Source organism: Panthera leo, chromosome D1 (assembly GCF_018350215.1).
Source record: "Panthera leo isolate Ple1 chromosome D1, P.leo_Ple1_pat1.1, whole genome shotgun sequence".
NCBI lineage: Eukaryota > Metazoa > Chordata > Mammalia > Carnivora > Felidae > Panthera > Panthera leo.
Genome location: NC_056688.1, coordinates 55,424,958 through 55,448,707, shown reverse-complemented (window position 1 = coordinate 55,448,707; position 23,750 = coordinate 55,424,958). Strand labels below are relative to the sequence as shown.

General features: G+C 51.0%; 1 long non-coding RNA gene across 1 annotated transcript; it reads left to right on the top strand.

Annotated features, from left to right (window-relative positions):
- The first annotated feature begins 9,991 nt into the window (after positions 1-9,991).
- Positions 9,992-20,093, top strand: LOC122200092. The gene is made up of 2 exons (XR_006193714.1): positions 9,992-10,129; positions 19,929-20,093. It is a non-coding gene; the product is annotated as an uncharacterized LOC122200092 (long non-coding RNA).
- The last annotated feature ends 3,657 nt before the right edge of the window (positions 20,094-23,750 follow it).

Genomic DNA, 23,750 nt, shown 5'->3' with positions numbered 1-23,750 from the left:
GGGGTTGGCAGGAGCTCCACACCTGCACATTCCTCTTGAGAAAAACTTTCAAACTATACAATGAGATATTTGTGACAGTTAAAATATAATGGTAGGTATTTAAAAATAACCTAGGGACACTTTAGTGGCTCAGTTGGTTAAGTCTCCGACGTCGGCTCAGGCCATGATCTTCTGGTTCGTGAGTTCAAGCCCCGCATCGGGCTCTGTGCTGACAGCTCAGAGCCTGGAGCCTACTTTGGATTCGGTGGCTCCCTGAATCTCTGCCCCTACCCTGCTCATGCTCTGCCTCTCTGTCTCTCTCTCTCAAAATTGAATAAACATTAAAATGAATAAATAAACGAAAATAACCTAAATATTCGGCAAGAGGGGATTGGCCCAGTAAATTACGGCGCATGGGTAAGACAGAGTATCCTGTAGCCCAAAATGAAGACTCTGTTGCAACATGATGAAATATTTGGGGAGGGATGTTTAGTAAAAAATGACACAGGCACACAATGGCCCCCACGGCTGGTGCGTCCTCAGGGCCCCATCAAGGAAGCGGTACCAGTAGGAGGGCGTTGAGGGTTGGCTAGGCAAGTCCGAAGGACTCACTTTGTAACCACAGCCTGGGCTCTCCTGAGGCCGTGGAGACTGCAGATAGATACCCAGCTTCATCAAGCTGACACCACTCTAGCCTGAAGCTTGATCTTTGCAGGACTCCTCCCTTTCTGTGCCCGCCCCCCCACCCCCCAAATAGATGTAAGGTGGCAGCGTGGGGCCACTTTCTCTCCTTTTTCTCAGCGTTGGCCTCAGAGTACATCATCTCTGGGCATGGTGCCTGGACTGACACAGCACATACCCTTCCCCCACCCCGTTATCTCCTGGGCCTCCTGGGGCAGGGCCTGGAGGTCTGTGGAGGGGGACAGGACCTAACACATGGATCCCATCAGTGACCTCATTCTGAGTGGCCATCAGTAGACTTTCCCTGGCCTAGGAAAGGTCCGGCTTGAGGCTGCCCTCACCCCGCATGTGGGATTTGTACATTCCAGCCCCCCCCCCCCCACCCCGGGATGGACCAAGGTGAAGTAGAAAATGAGTCAGGCTATGACTGGCCGTGTTACCTTGGGCAAGCTCCCCTCTGGTCACTCTTCACTCTAACATGGAAAGTGTTTGATTACACCAGGGTTAGCTTCTGTGCATCTGGGGTTGGTGTCCTGAACCGAACTGCCCAAAGCAGGGCTGTGTAGGCATGGGGGTTGGGCTGAGTGGCATAAGCTGGGGCCAGCTGGCCTGAGGGTGGGGACATTTATGCCTGGAGTTTGATCTGCTTTACTAGTCCCAGGCCTTGTGCCTCAGTCCTCAGCTGAGGTCCCCAGACCCAGGGACCCTGTAGGATCCTCTGAGGCATCAGTGCCCAGCCTAGGGCTGGCATAGAAGGGCACTCAGTGAGTAGGGAAGAGAGAGAGAAAGGAAGGGAGGGAGGCAGAGAGGAAGGCAAAAAAAGATGGGGAAAGGGAGAGAGAAAAAGGAGGGAGGGGAGGAAAGGAGGAAGAGAGAAAAGGGAGAAGGAAGGAAAAGATGGAGGGAGGGGGGAGGGAGACCAGAGGACCAGTGACCGAGTGCGTGACGGAGGCCTGCCCCGAGCAGTCCACTGTCCGTGCAGTCCATTTGTGCTGCTGGCCCAACAGCTAGAGCCAGAGGCCAAGGCCAGCCCCTTCTGCAGATGAAGAAACTGAGGCACAGGGAAGAGAGGGGGGCGATGAGTGAGGTTGTAGAGAACGGAGGCAGGGACAGGACCAAGGTGCATCATCCAGTGTTCTTCCCACCTCTAAACATTGCCCTTGCCCTTGGTGAAATGGTTTCTAGAGCCAAATGGGAAAGCAACTGGGAGCTGGGTCCCGGGGGGTGAGGAGGAGACGCAGGGGTTCCCAGGCCCCCGGCCCAGGAGGGAGGCTGAAGGTAAGGCATCGTTAGGTGGGGAGCGCAGGGCGGGCAGGGCTCTGGGAGGCCAGCGGGCAGGACCGTGGCTGCCAGGGGACCGAGGCTGCGATGACAGCACCTCTGGGCTCCGGGCTGGCTGCTCTGCAACCTGCCACGTTTTGGTCTCACCGCTCCCCGTCTGGTGTTCTCAGCCCTGTTCCTTCACCTCCTCTCTTGTCTCCTCTCTGTTCTGCCTCTCCCTCCTCTCTGAGGGTCCGTCTCTCCATGCCCTTTTCTCCCTGTCTCACTATGTCTGTGTCACTCTGTCTGACTCTGCCTCCCGAGGTTACTTGAGCCTCAGTCTTGCCCTGCTCTGTCTCTGTGTCCCTCTCTCTGTCCCCTTCTGTCTCTGATTTTCCCCCTGCCTCTGTCTCACGCTCCCTCCTTCTAGTCACCAAAGGCCCTGCTGGCTGCTCTGGACAGTGCCTCACCCCTTCCCCCTCCTCGCCCAGTCTCTCCCACCTCTGGTAACAATTACTCTGGACTGCAATGGAATCCTCCAGTGCCCCAGACAGACCCACAGGCAGCACATGGGGACCAGATGGCGACAGACTCCTCAAGAAACTTACCACTTTGGGCAGGGGAGCAGAGGTCCCAGGGAAGGCCAAGCCAGCCAAAGAGCAAAGACCCAAGTGCCAGGGCTTCCAAATCCCACCCAAGAGCCTCTTGGGCTCTGCTCTGCCCACCAGGCCCGAGGCAGGGGGGGGGGGGGGGGGGGGGGGGGGGGAGGGGGAGGGTAATGCCAGATGCCCAGCGCATGGGCACCATAAGCAGCCACAGGCAGAGGAGCAGGGCCACTGGAAATCGGGTCCTACTCCTACCTGCACAGGCCTGAAGTCAGGGTCCAGACCCCTTCAGTGACCTTCTCAAGGTCACCGGCACCTGGGCAATAGACCAAAAACCTTGAGTTTGAATCCAGGCTCTGTTCCCAGGAATAAGTTGTTTCCCCTTTGCCGAGTCTTTCTCTGGAGCCAGACTGCTTGGGTTCCAGGCCCAGCTTCATTCACCTCTTCCTGAGCCTCTCAGTGTCTTTTCCTGTAAGTCAGAAGTAATAGTAGCCACATCAGCCGAAAAGGCTGATGGGAGGGTTTATGAGTTAATATGCATAAAGTATTCACGCAGGGCTTGGTCAGAATGACAATTCAATCAAATGATAAATAAACAGTACAAAATAATAATAATTAATAATTATTATTAATCTTCCTAAGGCACAGCTCAGCCCAAACCACTGCCGCTCAGAAACTTGCTACGCCCCCCAGTGTCTATGGAATAAAGTCCAAGAGAGCTACAGCCATCAATCTGCCCTCATCTTGCTCACCTTAGCAGTTGCTGCCACTTAGATATGGAGGCCCTTTGTTCATGTTTACTCTCCCTCCGTGCTGGGGACTCCTGACCGTCACTGATCACCCCTTTCGTGTAGCCAGGACCCGGGGTTCTTTCCACACACCCCACACCCTTGGCCATCTCAGGCTGCAGCGGCTCTCAGGGTCGTCAGAGAGCAAAGATACCAACACCCTGATCTGCAGACTGGCCCTTCGCCCTTCGCCCTGGCTCCTCAGCCATTCCAAACCAGTGTCTCATTGACCTTCACACTTGACTTGTCTAAACCACAACTTATGATTTTCTCTCCCGACCCTTCTTCCGCTCTGTCCCTCCACCTTCCCATTGCCCAGGCAGGCCAGGAGCCTCACGGTCATTCCTGAGTCCCTCTCACACCTCACATCCCACATGTCAGCAGGTCCCTCTGCTCAGCCTTCAGAAATACACCCCGAAGGCACCCGAGCCACCACCCCACTCTGGGCTATTTCCAATGCTCTCCCCGGTCCCACTGAGGCTTGACCTCAGGCTTGACCCTCCCGGCTTGTCTCCACTCAGCAGCTTGTGTGACCCCTTTCAAAAGCAAAACGTGAGGTTTATATGACAGCACACATTTGTCAAAACTCACGGAGCTCTACACTACAAAGGAGATAGTTTACTGCATGTAAATTACATGTTAATTTAAAAAATGGAACAAAAAGGAAAACAGACCACAGCCCTCTTCTGCACAAACCTGTCCACTGGCTTCCAGCTCACTCTTTACAATGGTCTACAAGCCTCTATGCCAGTGTTTTTCAAACCGTGAGCCATGACCCTTTGATCAATCGAAGGATTGTAACCAGCATTATTTTTAAGCTTAGATAAGATGATATATAATATAATATAAAATACATAATATAAAATAAAATATATACAAGTGCATACATATAGTAGAGGTACGATTTGTGAAATGTTTTCTTCGGTGTTATTTTTGCATATGCATGTTTTTACTGGATTGTAATGTAAAATTTATATCTTCCTGTAATATAAAACTTATATACTCAACAAAAACGAAAAGATGCCGTTCAGCTTAGTCTGCGTCGCAGCCTCCGTTCTCCCTGTGCTTCTAAAGTGTTTCCAAATTGTTTTTAATTTAATTTATTTATTTTGAGAGAGAGAGAGAGACAGAGCGCGAGTGCAAGTGAGGGAGGGGCAGAGAGAGAGGGAGAGAGAGAGGCCGTGGGGCCCGTGGGGCTTGATCTCATGAAACTGTGAGATCAGGACGGGAGCCAAAATCAAGAGTCAGACGCTTAACCGACTTAGACACCCAGGCACCCCCACCCCTACCGCGTACTTCTTTTCTTCCCTTTCTCCCTCGCCCACTCTGCTACCGCCTCACTTTCAGGTCCTGCCCCACTTGTGGCACACTCCCGCCTCAGGACCTTTGCACTGGCTGTTTTGCCTGGAACGTGCCTCCTGTAGATATCCCCACAGCTCCTTCTCTCACTTCTTCCAGGTCTTGACCCAAATGTCAACCTCTAGAGGGAAACTGTCAGCTTTCCAGTCTGGCTTGTTTAAAATAGGCCCTCTTCCTGGCCTGCCTGTAGTCCTCTTGCCTTACTTTATTTTCCTTCAGGCACTTATGTCTCCCTGGGATATTATATATTTATTTGTCCACCTCCCTTCCTAGAATGTCAGTTCCAGGAGGGCAAGGCCTATGACAATTTCCCCCCCGCCCCCCCCCCCCCCCCCCCCGTATCCCAGTGCCTAGAATGGTGCCTCTTGTAGGGTGGACAGTTATTGAATAAATTGCCATGGAATAATTACCATCCTTGCCCTAATGGAACATGTCTGGTTTAGATGGTAAAGTTCCCAGAAGCTCCCTCCAACCCGTCCTGAAAGGAGAAAGGGCACACCTGAGAATCCAGTGGGTTTCGTCAACCTGGAGACACTTGACCATCCTCTGGAAGCTTCATTGCCTCCCTGGAATGCGGCGAGAGCTGGCTCGCTCTCCAAGTTCCAGAGCACCTCTGCTGGGATTTCTCATCATCCTGCTGAGATCCCGGTGATGTGTGCCGAACCCCTGGGCCTGTGCCCTGTCGCAGTAAACAGCGTGGAAATACTGCGGTTGAGATCTCATTCCAGTTGACAAGACTTGTCGGCTGAGTGCCTCAGCTGAGACAGAGCAGAGAAACCTGAACCAGATGGCTGGTGAGGGGGAGGCCTTGCATGGGAGGCTGCCTCACTGGTTTGGAAGCCAGCCTCACCACAGCGCCCCATCCTACTGGCAGCAGCCAGAGAACCCCCCCTCAGGAGCCCGCACCTGCCTCAGGGCCAACTGGCTTTGTGGGGTGAGGTGGGGAAAGGAGGAGGGGACCACACCTCCAGGAGCCAGAGGGTCTGAGTGAGTTCTGTCTGCCAAAATGACCTTATTTCCCCAGATGGTGATGAATCGCAGGTTTAGACCACTGGGCGGGCCCATGGAAGTCATGTAATACAGCTTCTCTGTTCCATGGGGGGAGAAACTGAGGGCCAGACAGGGAGGGGGACAACCTCCCCCCCCCCCCCCCAGAGTCTCCAACCATCCTCCACCCATCAGTCTGGGCATTTCGAACCAAGCAGAAGTTCTAGGGGGCGCAGGCCTGGGGGACCAGGGACTGAAGGCACTGAAGCATAGCTGATTCCCTTGAGCCCGTGGTGTAAGAGAGCCTCGGTGGGTCAGATAGGATTGGAACTGATTCTTTACAGACTGGCCAGGTTTCAACAGAGAACAAAGACATTCCTGGGGTGCGGGTAAGGGGCTGGGTTAAGTTTGGCAGATGGGTATTTCTTTGGGGCCCTTCGTAGAACAGTGTGGCTAGTGTGGGGTCGGTACGGTGGGGAGGCGGTGGAAAGTGAGGTGCAAGGCCTTATTCTGGCAGTGAGGAGTCAGCCTCGTGCACAGCAGAAGCATTAAGGGCCAAGGACTTCATGCTTGGGAAGGATCAGGGAACACAGGAGTGTGCTAGCTGGGAGGTTTCTTTCCAGGTGTCCCCTGCCCCCATCCCGGGCAGCTCTGTCCCTACAGGTGGCCATCTCTCCTTGCCAAGTGCGGATGCTATTTTGGGATACGGAACCTGCCAGTGGAGGGGGGTCCGGGCTTGGGGGCCCCACCTCCTGCAGGGATGCCGAGGGTCTGGGAAACAGGAGCGGGGCCTGGGAAAACAGGCCATCAAAGCTGCCTGGGCAATTCCCTCCGGCCATGGGCAGGAGAGGGCTGCAAGGTCACAGCACACAGCTAAATATAGGGACACTCGGAGGTGGAAGTGGTTCCTGCCGGCCACAGGGGGCTGTCCAGTTCCTTCTCACAGGAGCAGGCATGAGGCTCTCGGGAACAGTGTTTGTGAGATGGAGCTCCAAGAGCCGGACCCGGTGGCGGGCTCAGGCATCTGGAAGCCTTGGTCTGGATTTGGCCTCCCATCCCCATCTACAGCTGGCGTCATGGCATGGGTTACCCTTGCATTAGTCATTAATTCCAGCCGTATCTATCAGCCCTCTGATCTGGGCTAGGACCTGGGCTTGATCTCGGGCTCAGAGGTCCCTACTGTTAGGAACAAATGCTTTCCTGGGGAGACCAACTTGTAAATGGCCAACCTGCTGTGAGTAAGTGGAATAAGGACTGACCTTAGAACATCAGTACCTACCCCACTAGGATGTGAGCTCCCAGAGCGAGGGATTTTTGTCTGTTCGGTTCACTGTTATATACCCAGCAGCCTATAGATCAGTATCTGGCACATAGTAGGTGTTTAATAAGCATTTGTTGAATAGTTGAATAAACAACTCTGGCCTGGGAATCTGACTCTATGGATGGGTAGCCTGGGGGTGGCTCTTGAAGAATGGATAGACTTTTAAGCCAGTCCCTTGGGGATGGGCATATGAGATAAAACGCCTTGTATGAGAAAGACACAAAAATGTGCTGCGTACTCACGAATATTGAATCAAGATGTGAGGAAGACTGAAACAGCTCCTGAGGTGCTGTGAACATGGCCAAGGGCCCTATTGTACAGCCATAGAGGTCCAAAATGGGGTGCACAAGGTGCTCCATTCATGTAGAAAGAACATTCTAGAGCTTTTCTGTAAACTTATTTTTACCTTTTTTGTAAAAAGGAAAAAAAAGTTTAAGTTCTACTAATAATAAATAGCCTGACATCTGTGCCCTCGTGTTGCCTGCGGTGTGATAGGTCACGTGTTCCGTATCCCAGGTCTGCTGTGAAAAAGCAGCATGGAGTCCACTGTGTGGGCTTAGCTGACAATGGCACCCCCATCTCCAGTGATGGTTCTAGTCAACCTGCCACAGGAGTCATCCAGGCACTTAATATTATAAAGGCAAAGTCTTTACATTATAGAATCTTTTACAAAGCTTACTATTGACAAAGGCAGGGGTCACAAAAATCTTTTGTACCATACAGAAATTTCCTGGTTGTTTCATAGCAAAATACTTCATCCGCCCTTAAAGATGAGTTTTACTTTTGCCTGTTAAGAAAAGACAAACGATCCAAATGTGCTGGGTCTTTCTGTGACAGCAAGGTATGTTATCCAGCAGATACTAAAAAAAATACATAGTACCACAGGTAAAGATGTGGTTTTAAGACCGAGTGAGGTGACCCCTTTTGGAAAGAAATGTGCTGGAGAGGCAGCACTTTGCTGACAGGTATTCTGGAATGATGTTGTTGACGGAGTGGTTCTCAGAGTATCACCCGTCTATCGTATGTATGCATTTAAAAACGGGGGAATAAAACTTTTCAACTTGTTTTAAAATTTTCTAAATTCTGAATTCACTTGTCAAAAATACTGAAAAAAAAAGATAACACCTTCTGACTGGTTTGCATTAAATGACATCGTTAAACCAAATTTCAGCAAAAAACTTCCGCACCGAATTGAAAACTGCACTTACAATTTAGCCAGTGCAGCCAACCACACACCTCTTCCCTGTGGAGCTCCCGCTCTTGGGAGGTGTTTTCTTCAGCCATAACAAGCATTGAACCAAGTGGACAAATGTGAGTTTAGTACCAGATTCTTACATGAATGGATCACAACATTAAACCAAGATTAAAAAATTTTTTTTTCATGTTTATTTATTTATTTCGTGTGTGAAACATAGAGATGGAACAGGGGAAGGGCAGAGAGAGAGAGAGAGAGAATCCCAAGCAGGCTCCACACTGTCATCACAGAGCCCAATGCAGGGCTCGAACCCACAAACAGTGAGATCATGACCTCAGCCGAAATCAAGAGTCAGACACACTTGACCCAACTGAGCCACCCAGGAATCCCTAACAAAGATTTTATTTAAAGATGAAATACATTTGGGGCACCCAGCTATCTTGGTGGAGCACGTGACTCTTGATCCTGGGGTCGTGAGTTCAAGCTCCACATTTGAGTGTAAAATCAAAATTTTTTTTAAGAATTAAAATTATTTTTATTTTATTTAAAAAAAAATTTTTTTTTAACGTTTATTTATTTTTGAGACAGAGAGAGACAGAGCATGAACGGGGGAGGGGCAGAGAGAGAGGGAGACACAGAATTGGAAACAGGCTCCAGGCTCTGAGCCATCTGCCCAGAGCCTGACGCGGGGCTCGAACTCACGGACCGCGAGATCGTGACCTGAGCCGAAGTCGGACGCTTAACCGACTGAGCCACCCAGGCGCCCCTTAAAATTATTTTTAAAAAAACCTTAAAATAAATACATAAAAATAAGACACATGTAACCAGAATTTTTGGTAATAATATGATTAGAGAAAGAAGCTTTTTTAAAAAAATGTTTATTTATTTACTTTTGAGAGAGAGAGAGCATGTGAGCAGGGAAGGGGCAGAGAAAGAGGGAGACAGAGAATCCCAAGCAGGATCCATGCTCAGCACAGAACCCGACGCGGGGCTTGATCTCACGACCGGGAAATCAGGACCCGAGCCAATATCAAGAGTCAGAAGCTCAACGGACTGAGCCACCCAGGTGCCCTAAGAAGCTTTCTTTTAAACCATTAAATAAAATGAAAACAAAGCATAAAACAGTATTATTTAATCTTGTTTTTTTAGTTTCTATTTTTTGGTAATGGGTTTTATAATTCATCCTCTATATTTGTATGTGGGTTATGCATATAATTTATAAATAAATATATGCATATGTTGGTTAGATTGCACGAACTTTGCTTTTCCTAGTGGGAGGCCGAGATTCAGCCGTGGCTGAGAATGACCAGGACGCTAGGGAGTGTTTCCAGAGGGAGGGACAGGATCCATTCGAGGCCACGTTGGAGTCTGGAGGCCTGGAGTCTCGAGGGAAGACTGAACTTTGGTCCTGACTGACTCAGGAGGGAGCCTGACCTGGGCCTGGGGCTGAGGGCAGGGAGGAGTAGGGAGGGAAGAATGCCGGAAGTTCTGGACAAGGCAGGAGTGCACACTTTGGTAATAGATGGGATGGGGTGGGGAGAGCTTGGGAGGAAACCATGCTGTTGCCCAGGACCTGGTCCCTGTGACGAGGTCCGTCCAGGCTAGCTGGCCCCGAAGGCCCAGACACCGCGTCCTCCAGCCTTATTCTCCTGCACAGCCCGTCTGAGCCAAAGAGGGCTCACAATGTAAGTCCTCATGCCAGCAGCCAGTGGGGGGGGTGGCCAAAGCCCCATGTCCCAGGCCGCTGGGTCTGGAGGTCGCCCTGGCAACAGGCTGTGTTGTGATGCTTCACAGAGCCAAGGGCTTGTTAGTCAGAGCCACACAGGAAGGTCCCCTCTGACCCTGGCAGGCCGGCAGGCCAAATCTGGACACTCCTGGGAATGGCCCAATGACAGACCATTGTCGGGCCTTGTTACCAGACCAGGAGAAGAGCAGCTGGCCAAAGGAGAGAGAGGTGGGTCCAGCAGGGATCGGGGTTCCGAAATCATTCAATTAACAAACTGTGCTCAGCCAGCAGGCAAATCAGGCCTCGCCTCGGGTGGGGAGGAGGGTCCCTGTGTACCATGTGAGATGTGATATCAGAGGTGGCACCAGTACAGCTAGGACATGTCCTTCCAAATAGGCCTCAGCCCCTGAAGCCGTCCCCTTGGGACGCTGCTGCCCTTACACCAGTGATGAAGCCGGGTGCCTGCATTTCAGGACTCTGCATGAGGACGGCTTCAGATCGGGGCCGCTGTATTCTAGTCCTGCCTGGAATAGACAGTTCCCCTTTTCCTGGGCCTCAGTCTCCCCATAGCCTGCCAGCAGGTTGCCCAGGAGACCTGCCCCCATCACCCCCTCAGAGCCCATCTCTCTCATCCCGCCCCAGCAAGCCCCCACGTCACACTGAGCTTTGTCAGGGCTACCTGGGTCTCCTCACTTCCACATTACTGAGAATGCTGTTCCAGTCCGCCATTCCTGCTACAGGGCCTGTGATGAAGGCAATGAGCGACCTGGGGCCCAGTCACCCCTCCCAAGACTGGATTAATGTCCCCAGGCAGTGGCCCCTTCCCTGCTGTGTCCAAACCTCCCCCCACAGCACACACACAGTTGCCCCTAGGGGCACAGTCTCCGAATGACTGGCCTCGGTGGAGCCACTTCCCTCCCTGAGTCTCAGTTTCCTCATCTGTGGAAGGAGGGTAGTGAGAGTGACCTCACAGGAAGGCATGCCACGCAGAGTTAGCTCCCATGCTTCTGATCACATTTAAGGAATTATTTTTATTATTAACGTGGGCGTCTCTTGTTGGCCTTTTTAGGCTGTTTGAAGAATAATTTGGGCACGGGTCAAACCCCACTTCCCTTGATCCCCCTGTGGGCTGAGGAGCTGCGGGGGTGGGCGGTGGGAAGCCACGCCCTCCAGGAACATGCCCCTCAACATGATGTCAGGAAGCGTGTCAACAGCAGCGCAGACCTGAATCACGAGGCCCTCCCCATCCCCTGGGAGCTCCCAGAATAGATCCAGGAGCCCTTCCCACAAGCGGCCCCTGAGCACTGGGAAAGCAGACAGGCCCCAGTTAGAATCCTGCCGATGACTCAGAGCAGGTCACCTGAGCTCCCCAACAACCCCCAGCCGCATCCTCACCCCTACCTTCTTCCTGGACTCCCCTCCGTGAATCTCCCCGCCCCAAGGCTTCCATCTCAGCGGGCCCTGTGGTTTCCTGCTGCCACGCTCTTTCTACAGAAAGGTTGCCCATTTTTTTTACCCCCTCTCACCCTCTGCCTCTGGCAACCACCGATCTGTTTTCTGTATCTATGACCTTGGATTTTCTAATTATCATTTTTTTTAAAAGATTCCACATATAAGAGAGATTATACAGTATTTGTCTTTCTCTCTCTGGCTTATTTCACTTAGCATAATACCCTCTAGATCCATCCATGTTGTCCTCGATGGTAAGATTTCATTCTTTTTTATCGCTGAATAATATTTCATTATATATATACATATATAATGAATATATATTATAATGAATATATATGTATATATGTATATATATGTATATATGTATATATATGTGTATATATGTATATATGTATATGTATATATGTATACATAATGAATATATGTGTGTATATATGTATACACACACATATACATATATATGTATATACACACATATATGTATATATGTACATATATGTGTGCATATACATATACATATATGTATATATACATATATATGTATGTACATATATGCATATGCACATACATACATATGTATATATACATATATACATACATACACACATATATGTATGTGTATATATATGTATATGTATATGTGTATATATGTGTGTGTATATATACATGTATATGCACACACACATATGTACATATATGTATATATACATACATATATGTACATATATATGTACATACATATATATGTATATGTACATATATGTGTGTATACATATATATATACATATATATATGTATATGTACCAAACTTTTTTAATCCATTCATCCATTGATAGACACTTTGGTTGTTTCCATATCTTAGCAATTGAAAATAATGCTGCAATGAACCACAGGATACGTGTATTTTTTCAAGTTAGTGCTTTTGTTTTCATTGGGTAAGTACCCAGAGGCAGAATTGCTGGATCATATGGCAGTTCTATTTTCAACTTTTATTTTTAATTTTTTGAGGGCTCTCTGTCCTGTCTTCCACCGTGGCTGCACCAGGTGACATTCCCACCCACAGTGCACGAGGGCTCCCTTTTCTCCATATCCTCGCCAACACTTGTTATTTTTTGTCTTTTTGATGATAGCTATTCTGACAGGTGTGAGGTGGCATCTCATTGTGGCTTTGATTTGCATTTCCCTGATGATTAGTGATGCAGAACATCTTTTCACGTGCTTGTTGGCCATCTGTGCATCTTCTCTGGAAAATATCTCTTCAGATCGGCCCATTTTTTAAACCAAATTGTTTGGGTTTTTTACTACTGAGCGGTATGAGTTCTTTATATATTTTGGATACTAGCCCTTTATCAGATATATGATTTGCAAATATTTTCTCCCATTCAATAGGTTTCCCTTTCTTTCTTTCTTTCTTTTTTTTTTTAAGATTTTATTTTTAAGTAATCTCCACACCCAATGTGGGGCTTGAACTCATAACCCTGAGATCAAGGGTTGCACGCTCCACTGATGGAGCCTGCCGCCAGGCTCAGGGTTTTCCTTTCATTTTGTTGATGGTTTCCTTTGCTGTGCAGAAGCTTTTTAGTTGGATGTAGTCCCACTTTTTTCTTTCTACTTTGGTTCCTAGTTGCTCGGGCTGTTTCCTCTGCTTGTCTTCTCGGGGCTGCTGAGCCCAGCCACTGCCACCAGGAAGCGTGCCCAGCCTCCCCCAACTGGAGGGGAGCTTTTCCTCAGCACCTTGTAGGTGGCACTTTAGCACATTTTTTCAAGTTGATTTATTTAAATTGAAAGAGAGAGAGAGAGAGAGCATGAGCAGGAGAGAGGCAGAGACAGAGGGAGAGAGCCCAAGCAGGCTCTGCGCAGTCAGCTCAGAGTCCGATGCAGGGCTCCGTCTCACGACCGCTGTGAGATCATGACCTGAGCCGATATCAAGAGTGGGACGCTTAACCCGCTGAGCCACCCAGGCATCCCTGTACGCATCCCTTTAAAAACTTCAAATAGGAGCTCCAACTCGGCGCGTGCGGTGGGAGCAGTGCCCTTCAGATGCAGCGTCCCATCTTCTTCTGTTTTACAGATGAGGAAACTGAGGCTCAGAAAGGTTGAATAACTTGCTCTGGATAGTCTGCCACCCTAGGACTTGAAGCACGCAGACACAGAAGTCCCTGTGCTTTTCTACACCCCCCCCCCACCCCGCCCCCTGCGCATTCCCATTTCTGGGCTCTCCTGGTCTTAACCAGACAATTGAAGATAATGTCCGAAGGAAATCGGAGTTGTAAAAGATTAAAACTTAATCCAAATGACTCTCCAACTAGCCAGTGACTCTTCTAAGTTTGTTCCTCCACACACTGTTAGCATTATAAAACTCTCTCTTTTTTTTTTTTTTTCTGGTAGAAATAATAGTTCCTAAAACAAAATATCCTCAGTGAACTCAAAGACCTGAGAGAAATATGGAAGTCCGTTGTCCCCTCTTCATGAGCCTGGACCCGCTCCACACAGGGACTAGGCAAGTCCTGTGGGGCCCAGCTGACAGCTTGCCCAGCGCTAGGGACAGTGTGTGACTGCTGTGTTCACACAGGGCTCGGAGGGTGAGGTCCTTGCTCATTTCACGCTTACAGCAACCCAGCTATGTGGGCCCCAGTACCCTTATGCTGTGGGGTGGGGGGAGACCGAAGGTCAGAGAGGTTGGAGGTGACCCCACGGATCTTCCCAGCTCCATAACTCGCGTTCCCAGCCTAGCAAGTGGGGACCTTCCCTCCCACTGTGGGTCAGGACCTCTGCCTGGGAGAAGCATTAGGCCTCTTGCTAGGGGATCTGCCTTGGAGAGGCCTTTCTTGGGACTCTCCCTCCTCCCAAAGGCCACAGAGCTGGCCTAGCCCCCAGCAGCTCCCAGACTGGTCCCTCCCCTGTGGTCACATGGATGGTGGCGCCCCACTGGTACACTGGAGGCAGTTATCGAAGGGAGAGTCAGGAGCCTGCGGTTCGGATCTTTGGTCTGCCACCTATTTGCTGTGCCATGACTCTGGGCCTCCCGGGGATTGTCTCCCTGGTAAAATGAGGGTATGTAGGTGACTTGGGCAGGAGCACAGCGAGCCTCCCCTGGAAGAGAGCCGAGTCTGAGATCAGGGTGGAAAGACAGACAAGAGAAGGTGGCCCCGGAAGCCAGGCCATTCCAGGTCTGGGTCAGGGAGCTGCATGAGAGCAAGGACGTGCTTATCAGTGCTAGGACAACCTCAGGGCACATGACTCCTCTCCTGTGGGTAGAAGGAAGAAAGAGCTTTCTCCTTTGGAATGTAGCCCTCCGCCTCCCCCAGGCCGCAAGACACAGACCTCCAGCATTTGGGCTGAATTAAGAGCCTCAGACATCAGCTGCCTCTGAATCACGGCTGCTCTGAGCCGAGCCGGGGAGGCACGTAGGAGCACATCCTGGACGGTGATTTTCACACCGTGTCCTATAGGCTCTGGGGGACCTCGGGTGTGCAGTTCCCTTTATGTGTGTTATATATGAGCTTCCTCTTATTTCAAGCGAAGAGAAAGTGCTGCATGCCAACAGAGGAAGGAAAGGAATGAGCTGAGTTCCAGAGAAGTCACACGGCCAGAATGGCCTCTCTGGGCCAGGCTTGGTGCCGACCATGAGGATTCCGTGGAAGCCACAACAGACAGGGCTCCTGCCGTCGAGGTGTTTAAGGTCTGAGGAGATGACAGCGATCGATAAGAGCTCATACATGGGGGGCACGTGGGTGGCTCAGTCGGTTGGGCGTCCGGCTTCCGCTCAGGTCATGATCTCGCGGTCCGTGAGTTCGAGCCCCGCGTCGGGCTCTGTGCTGACCGCTCGGAGCCTGGAGCCTGCTTCGGATTCTGTGTCTCCTTCTCTCTCTGCCCCTCCCCCACTCATGCTCTGTCTGTCTCTCAAACATAAATAACACTTTAAAAAATAAATAAATAAATAAATAAAGAGCTCATACGTGTAACCTTATGTAGCCTGTCATGCAATCTACACATATCAACTCTCATGACAGCCTTCTGAGGTTAGTAAATCCCCCATTCACAGATGAGGAAATTGAGGTATGAGAGATAAAACGATACACCAGGCAGCTAGGACGTGACAGAGCTGGGATTTGAACCTTACCTATCTGTCTCCAGAGTTTGTGCTCAGGACTACTACGTTACGCGGGTATATAAATAACCTATATAAAAAACCTATGTGTTTCCCCTATAGACAGGGGAACCCAGCTAAGCTGAGGTTGGGTGGGGAGCATTGTCAACAGAAGCTTCCCTGAGGAAGTGATGCTTGAGTTAAGATGGAAGGATGACATTGAGAGACGATTGGGGTTTTTTTAAAGTTTATTTTGAGAGAAAGAGCACAAGCAAGGGAGGAACAGAGAGAGAAAGAGAATTCCAAGCAGGCTCCACACTGTCAGCACAGAGCCCAACGCGGGGCTCGAAGCCACAAACCGTGAGATCACGACCTGAGCCGAAACCAAGAGTTGGAGGCTTAACCGACTGAGCCACCCAGGAGCCCCAACAGACAATTGATTTTTCACAGTGATGCCAAGACCATTCCCTAAGAGGACGGCCTTTTCAACGAACGGTGCTGGGGCAGCTGGATATCCACGTGCGGAGGAATGAAGTTGATCCCCTATCTCACACCATACACAAAAATTACCTTAAAATGGATCGACAACCTCAATGTAAAGACTAAACTTCTTAGAAGAAAATAGTTGTAAATCTCTGTGACCTTAGATTAGGCAATAATTTCTTGGATATCACGTCAAAAGCATAAGCAACAGAAAGGAAATTAGAAACATTGGACGGGATCAAGATTAAATACCTTTATGCTTCGGAGAACACTAGCAAGAATGGGGAAATCTTTTTGCAAATCATGTATCTGAAATATATATGAAATTCTCATAATTCAGTAATAAGACAAATGTGAACATAGGCAAAGGATCTGGATAGACATTTCTCCAAAAAAGGTACACACAGGGCCAACAAGCACATGAAAATATGCTCTGATGTCATTAGTCATCAGAGAAACGCACTCCAAGCCGCAGCGAGATGTTGCTTCACAGGCACTACAATGGCTGTATATATATTTACAAAAAGACGTAATAAAAAGCATTGATGAGTATGTGGAGAAATTGGAACCCTAATACCCTGCTAGTTGTACTGGAAAACAAAGCAGCCTCTGTGCAAAACAATCCGGCTGTTCCTCAAACGATTAAACCTAGAGTTGCCATATGATCTAGGAATTCTACTCCTAGGAATACACGCAAGAGAAATAAAAACATATGTCCGCACGAAAATTTGCACATGGATGTTCATAGCAGCATTATTCATAATGGCTAAAATGTGGAAACAACCCAAATGTCCCTCAATTTATGAATGTATAAATAAAATGTGGTATCATCCATGTGAGGGAATATCATTCAGCCATAAAAAGAGGACAAGGTGCATCATCTACTACGATATAGATGAATCTTGAAAACCTCATGCCAAGTGAAAGAAGCCAGTCACCAAAATGTAAGACTCCATTTATAGGAAACGTCCAGAATAGGCAAATCTATAGACACAGAAAGTAGATTAGTGACTGGTAAATGAGTACAGGGTTTTAGACGGTGATGCAAATGTCCTAGAACTGATTGTGGTGATGATTACCCAGATCTGTGGACATACTAAAAACCATTGAATCACATGTTTTAAATAGGTCAATTATATGACATATGAATTATATGTCAATAAAGCTGTTATTTTAAAAAGAAGGAAGGATGAAGAGGCATTAACTGTGGACATGGAAGGGGCTGGGGCTTGGGGCACGTCTTCTAAAGTAAGGGGACTGTATGTGCAAAGGCCCTGTGGCTGGAAGCCTGGTATGTTGAAGAAAGCAAGAAAGACCAAGTGACAGGAGCTCATAGGGCAGAGGGGGAAGAGGGAGGAGAAAAGGCCGGAGGGCCAGCTGGGCTAGGTTGCCCAGGGTCTTGGGGACTATGGCATGACCTCAGGTCCACGTAGAGACAGAGGAATGCAGCTCCCACAATGGTGCAGGTGATGGCATTATGGCATGTAGTTCATCAGGCTCAGGCTATCCTACACTTCCCTCCTCCTGACATCTTCCGTCTGCCTGGGGGACCCTAGGATAGGATGTGCATTCTGGAGGAAGTGTGGGAATCATCCGAGTCAGAAGTCTCTGCGGATGATGGGCTTTGTGGCAGAGCCAAGGTTTATGTCCCAGCTCTGCGACTGCTGTGGGGCTTTGGGCTACTTTTTCCTCTTCTTTCCTCTTCCTTCCTCTCTCTCAGAGCCCCAGTTTCTGCATCTGCATAGTAACAGCTCTTCCCGGTCTAGCCTCTTGAGAGGGCTGTGGCCAGGGGGGTCCATGTGATGGCGTCCAGTGCTTTGCAAAAAAAAAAAAAAAGGTTTAAAAACGCAGACAAAGGTCATTGTCTATCTGCCGCCAGCTGCCTTCTTTCTGAATTCCAGGGTCCGCAGACAGTCGGCAAGGCTGCCGCACCCCCGCTCTGGGGACCATGGGTTTTTCTGAGGAGCTGGCTCTCATCCTGAGATTGGAGAGAAAGTCTCCGGCCTGCACGCTGTTCCTCCCCAGCTCCAGGGCATCGGGGTTGGGGTGGGGGGGGTCAGGGAGTGGGAGAGCTGGGAGCGGACAGGCTGTGTCCACGTCCCAGGAGCTGACTAATTGAGGGCAGGGGGGAGGCCAACTGTCCTGCGAGGCAGAGCTGAGCGTGGACTCCCGGGGATGAGCAGAGTCTGGGGCTTCGGCAGCTGGAATCTGCTGGCTTGCTCTTTGAACAAACACTGAGGCCCTGTGTGCAACCTTAGAGATCATGCCTGTCTAATACAGGCTCTGGATTAGAGGCAGCTGGGGCCCGGCGTCGGGGAAGCCTTGCATAATGCCTCACAGTCAGTCAGGGGCAGAGGAAGACAAGCTGGAAAAAGTCAGAAGGGGAAGGGGCTTGGAGGCCTTCTAATCTAAACGTCACACTGCGCGCACGGAACGGGAGCCCATAAAGCTGATCCGTGATTAGAGGGATGGGTCCCCCCGTGGATGGAAAGATGGGCCGAGTGACCCAGGCTGCTCCCAACGTTTCTGTTGTCCTGACCCCTGAGGCCTCCTCCCCAGACCCTGGAGAGGAAGACACCTGGGGCCTCTTCCCAGTGTCCCATTTCTAGTCCTAGTCACCCCACCTTACACTCCCCTACTATGGCCTTTCCCACCCTCTCCCCGACCCCTCCTCCCAGTTCGGTGCCTGACGCGGGGCCTGCATTCCTAGGGTCAGGCCCCGAGCCCAGGATCTGGCCACCATATAACAGCGCTTTGTGCGTCCCAAACAGAACCTGTCTCTGGGCCCTGGCACCACTCCCCACTCTCTAGTCTCCGTTGGTGATGGACACCATCACCTGCACGGTGCCCAAGCCAGCCACACACCTGGGGCCACCTTCCCCTGACTCCCCTTCATCTCTGAAACAGCCCCTGCCCTCGACAGGGTTCCAGTCTCCTTCTCTCTTGCCTGTATCCCTAGTGCCCTCCGAGCCTCCCCCTCATCTGCCTGCTCTGGTCCAACCTCCTCCCGGGAGCAGAGACACATTTGGGACATACTGTTCTGATCATACTCCTCCTCTCCTCAAAACTATTCCATGACTCCCCAGCACCCTCAGGAGAAAGCCCAGGCTCCCTAGCCTGGTGTTCAAGGCCCTTCCTCATGTCCAGCTGGTTCCTGCTGACGTGGCGAGCCCCGGCACTCTAGCTGTCTATCCTCATTGGAGACAGGCTCCCACCTGGACTCCCGCGTCCAGACCTTGGCCCCCAGCTCGCCCTACCCAAGGCTTTCTTTTCCGCTAGTCTGCCTGGCAAACACCCACCCATTCTTCAAGGATCATGTCCCCAAAGATTTCCCCACAAAGAGTCTTGACCCCTCCCTCACTCTAGGACCCCATCCCACTGTATCCTGTACAGACCTTGATCTGAGCCCCTGTGACACAAAGCTTATAGCCCTCTGCCCAGCCTGGGAGCCTCTCAGCCCAGGGACCAGATCTTATTGGGCTGGGGTGGGGAAGGGAAAGCAAGGGAGGCAGGCAGGAGGGAGGGGAGAGGAAAGGATTTATTTCAGGTTCCTGCTTAATGCCTCCTCCCCCAGGAAGACGGGCAGACGGCCTCTTGCTTGCATTTCTGCTGGTGCAGTCACTGTTACTCGGGTTCACACAGTCTAGAATGAGCCCGGGGCCCTGGAAGAGCATTTAGGCGGCACCTTGTTTTACAGATGGGGAAAATGAGGCACAGGGATGAGCAGCCCCCCTGAGTGTCATTCTACCAGATTGGAGCAGAGCCATCTGTCTGACCCCAAACCCCATGCCCATGCCCTTTCCCTGCTCCTGCTGCCTGATGTTGGCACCTCTGGGTCCTGGGAGCACATCATAAAGGGGACTCTTCAACCCCGGAGCCCCAAGCCACAGGTTCCAGCCCAATGGGGCCAGTGGGGGCCTGGGAGCAGGTGGTGGGGAAGGGGCCTGAGCCTTGCGATGCACGCACACTGGGCTGACCCCTTTCCATCTCACTCCATCTCAGCCAGCCGGGACTATTTGTGCTTGGACCCCCTGATCACAGCTTCCACCACACTCTACAGAGCGAGGCCTCTGGGGCTTGAATCCCAGCTCTGGCAAGTTGTGAAAATGCTGTCACCTCCCTGTGCCCCGGCTTCCTCCTCTTGGAAATGGATACTTCACAAGGTTACTTTAAGGGCTGTGTGATTTCAATGAGCTGATTGGAGCCAATCGCTCAGCACGGCACAGGGCATTAAAGGACCCCCAGGCTGGGATTCCCTTCTCCCCTGCAGGCAGAGTTGCAGGCAGGGAATGGGGGAGGGGGACAAGGGCTGCCCCCCCCTTCCCCCGTGCTTCTGCTTTGTGTCATCCCCGGGCTGGCTCATCACAGGGCTGTGTGACAGGCATGTTTACATTCCTGAGTACCCCAGACGACAGCGGCTGATAAGGATGTCTCTGGTCTGGGAGCCTCCGCAATGACTTTATCTCCCTAGATAGAGCTGGCTGGCCCCGGTTGGGGGACGGAGGGTGACTTCGGTTTCTGAGAAGCCTCCGAAACCATGTTTGCGCAGATGTAACTGAGTCCACCTGGTTCTGGTGGCGTTTCCCGGTCTGTCCTCCTTGACCCGGATCCTGCCCCCTGTGCCCTCCGCTGCCGCCCCCCCCCCCACCCCCTGTCAATCACCCTTGACCAGATTCTGGCAAGCCTGCCCAGCCTCACTTCTCTTCTTCCTGCCTCTGGGTCAATCTGGGAGCAACCTGAGGGCAGCGTCTCCTGGGGACCCATCCCTGCAGGAAGCCGGGCTTCTCACACTTGATGTCCAACCAGCACTGACCCCTTTTCAGCCTCCCTGAAGCACACTCCTCCCCTTCTCCCTTGACCAAGTCAGAGACTGGAGCCATGTCTTGGGTCTTGTCCTTTCTTCCCAGCCTCACACACCTGCACCCTTCTAAGGAACACTCCCTCTGTGCCAGGCACTTTCCTTAATCCCCGGGCTCCTGGGAGGTACTGTTTTAATTCCCATCACAGAGGCTGGTGACCCGCCCAGGGGCACGTAGTTGCAAGTGACAGAGCTGGGCTCAGTGGTGGGCAGAGGACTGACTCCAGGTTCCACTGAGACATCTCGGGGGTGGGAGTGGGGTGTGGGGAGGAGCTTACTTAAACCAGGCTGGGGTGGCTCACAGGTTGCCGGGGAAGCGGGAAGGCTGTTCTTTTTACTCAGTGCTGTGTATCTAAAACCTAAGTGCTTGAAACAAGACATTCATTTTGTTCTCAAATCTGCGTTTGGGCAGGGCATGGAGGGGATAGTTCATCTCTGCCCCACTTGACATTACCTGAAATGGTTGCAGTCAGGAGCAGGAATCATTTGGAGAGTCGTTTGTGCACATGTTGAGCACTGAAGCTGGCCTAAGGTGGAGACCTTAATGGAGGCTGTTGGCCCAGAGCACCTACAGTGGCCTCTCCGGGTGGCTTGGGCTTCCTCACAATATGGCTGCTGGGTTCCAGAAAGAGACAGAGACAGACAGATAGAAGCCTTATCGCATTTTAAGATTTAGCCTGGGAAGTTAATGTAGTATCACTTTTGCTCTATTCTGTTCACTGAGGCAGTCACAAAGTTCTGCCCAGTCAGAAGAGGGGCAATAACCCACATCTCTTGGTGGAGAATGACAAGGCTCCAGTATGTAGAACTGGAAATCTTCCTGAGGCCACATGTTTTGGAAGGTATGCTCTGCCACAGGGACCTCCTCCTCTGACCTCTCATGACTAGTCCCAATTTCCTGACCTGAGAAGGCAACTCCAGAGGCTCAGTTGATTCTTCTCAACTTTGGAAGCATGGTCCTAAGTGGTGGGAGTTGGGGGAGACCATGAGCCAACATTTACTCACTGTATGCTGGGCCCTACCTGGGCATAGAGGTCCACACCCCACTATGATCCTACTTGATGGTCAATGAGGCCCCCATCCATCAGGTAAGGGAACAGAGGTTGAAAGAGGTGAGGTGACTACCCAGGCCACAAGGAGTCATCGGCAAGTCTGGAATAGAACCCAGGTCAGGTCAGTGTGGCTCCAAACGTCCTGGTCTTACCCTTGCACAGGCTGTCCCCAGGCTCAAGGTAAGGAAGGGGTGAGAGGGTGAGAGGGTGAGGGACTAATAACATGGGCTTTGGGATCAGAACAACCTGGGTTCTCACGGAAGCCCTTTGACCCTGGGTCAAAGGTTACTTCACATCTCTGAGCCTCAATTTCCATATCTGTCCAATGGGGTCATAACCTCTATGTCACTGAATTTCAAAACAAACCAGTGAAATAAAGTAATTTCTGCCACCAGCTTGGCACAGCCTGTGGCATGTCATAAATGAACCCAGAGCCCTCCTTAGACAAGACCCGCGCATCTGTGAGCCAGAGTGGGTGGTGGCTGCCTGGGGAATGGGCATTCTGCCGCTCACCAAGGGGGAGCCCCCGGCGCCCGGTGGCTCTGTGCAGGCAACCACAGAACCACATGTGGGGTTTACCACGGTCTGGCCAAGGCCGGAAGAACAAGAAAACACATGTGATGACGGAGGGTGGGCACCTGAGGTCGGAATGGGCCTCTGTCCTTTCTGGCATCTCCAGGTCGATTCAAACAAAGTAGGAGGGCTGTGTTTCCTCATCTGGAAAATGGAGACGATCACAAGCACAAAAGCCCCCCTTTTGGGGCTGCTTACCATGGGCCTGATGCAGATAGAGCAGCTCACCTTGTGAGCTCAGGGGATCTCACCCGACCCCGGCTGAGAGGGACGCTGTGGGGCAGGAGCAGCTCAGATAGAAGAGGCAGCAGGAGCGCGACCAGGCCGGTCCTTTTCACCACTCTGCTCCCAGCCTCCCCAAACACACTGCAACGAGTTTATAAGGACTAGCCGAATTATGGACGTGGGTATGATTTCAACATTGTAAGCTGGAATGCAAACAGAGCGGGCCCAGGGACAACCTAGGCTTCGACTAGAACTGTGTTCTATGAGGCTCTCCCCACCTCCCTGACCCTGGCCTTCAGCCATGTGTCTCCACTTACCCATCTGTTTTCTGGACAGGGGGTCCTTGTGAGATGTTATGTTGGCTTTATGAAAGAGAGAAAGAGAGAGAGAGAGAAGGGAGGGAGGGAGGAAGGAAGGAAGAAGGAGCGTAGAAAACCACTGAGGGGTGGACTGAAGTCCCAGGGTGGCAGGAACACTCCCCAGGGCACACAGTGGGCGCTGAGGCCCCACGTGTCCCAACGCCCTCACCAGCCTGGTCCACAACAGTAGCCCCGGGAGCCTCCGCCCACTTCTCAGAGGCCAAGCTTCAGGCCATCTGCTTCTTCACTCACATGGGACCTCTGACATCGGTACTTCTCAGGTCCAGGAAACCATGCTCCTGAAAGAGCCACTCAGAAGCCCCGTAATCCCCCAAGAGGAAAGCAAAGCAAAGCAAAGGACAACAAGGGAATGTTTGTATGTGCTCATACCTGCAGTTACATGCACTCATGCACACTGTGCATATCACACACGTGCAAGGCACACATTACGCACGAATACGCCTGTACACACACTTTTGTAGATCTACACACACACGTGTGCACAAAGACGCAAAACACTTATTCCCCCGGGCACCCACGCATACACGCCACACCTATCCGTATTCCTACATTAAGGTGCACCTCCAAAGTACACACACACCTTACACGAACATACACGCATGTCTCATACACTCATATGGATTACCATCAGGCACAGCATGTATTTATGCAAAAAAGCACAAATGTGCACAAACATACATACATATATATATATATATATATGTATATATACATACATACATATATATATACATAT